The sequence below is a fragment of the Aptenodytes forsteri genome, unplaced genomic scaffold (assembly GCF_000699145.1).
Source record: "Aptenodytes forsteri isolate BGI_AS27 unplaced genomic scaffold, ASM69914v1 Scaffold999, whole genome shotgun sequence".
In the NCBI taxonomy this organism is placed as follows: Eukaryota; Metazoa; Chordata; class Aves; order Sphenisciformes; family Spheniscidae; genus Aptenodytes; species Aptenodytes forsteri.
Window position 1 is genome coordinate 3,087 of NW_008795908.1, and position 1,195 is coordinate 4,281.

A 1,195-nucleotide genomic window follows, 5' to 3' on the forward strand; every position below is an offset into this window, starting at 1 on the left:
CATCAATGGTGAGTCCTGGCACCCCAAAACCCACCATGGTAAGGAGAAACCCTCAAAAGATCTGGGGGGGGTGTGTGTGTGTCCAAAAATGGTCAGGGAGGGGGTCCAAAAATGGGCTGAGAGACCTCAAAAATGGGCTGGGGAACCTCAAAAACGGCATGAAGGACACCAAAAATGCCCTGGTGGACCCCAAAACCCGTGCTAGCACTCCGAAAATGGTCGGGGGGGACCCAAAAAATGGTCTGAATGACCTCAGAACTGGCCAGGGGGTCCCAAAAATGGCCTGGAGGACACCAAAAATGGTCTGAAGAACCTCAAAAACAGCCTGGAGGTCCTAAAAAAATGCCCTTGGGGACTCAAAACCCATGCCAGCACCCCAAAAATGGCCTGGAGGACACAAAAAATGTTCTGAGGAACCTCAAAAATGGCCTGGAGGTCCTCAAAAATGCCCCTGAGGAGCCCAAACCCCTGCTAACACACCAAATATTGTTGGGGCACCCTGAATATGGCCTGAGGGACCCCAAAAATGTCCTAGAGGAGGTCAGACATGCCCTGGGGACCCCAAAACCCATCCCAGCGCCCCAAAAATGAACTAGAGGGACCCCAAAATGCCCTTGTGGACTACAACATCAAGCCTAAGGTCTCCCCAATGTCCCCACGGGGTCATCACCGTCACCCCAACCCTAACGTCCCCACAGGGTTGTCTTCATCACCCCGTCCCCAACATCCCCCACGTCTCCATAAGGTCATTCCCATCACCCCAGTGTCCCCATAGGGGTGTCATCGTCATCCCCTCCCCAATGTCCCCAATTTCCCCATAGGATCCTCACCCCGACCCCAACGTCCCCGATGTCCCCATAGAGTTGTCCCCATCACCCCAACCCCAATGTCCCCAGTGTCCCCACAGGGTCATCACCATCACCCTAATGTCTCCATTGACCGTGTAAAGTCATCCCAGTCACCCCATGGCCAACGTCCCCAGTGTCCCCGGAGGGTTGTCTCCATCACCCTGTCCCCAACATCCCCCCCGTGGTCATCTCCACCACCCCCTTCCTAACAGCACCCATGTCCTTGTCCGCGCAGGCTCGTCGCCGGTGGCCTGCCACCCCCTGCAGCTGGGGGGGGCGTTGGTGGTGGTGGTGGCCCAACTCGGTGGGGGCTCGGCCGTCTGGCGCCGGGCGGGTGGCCCCGGCAG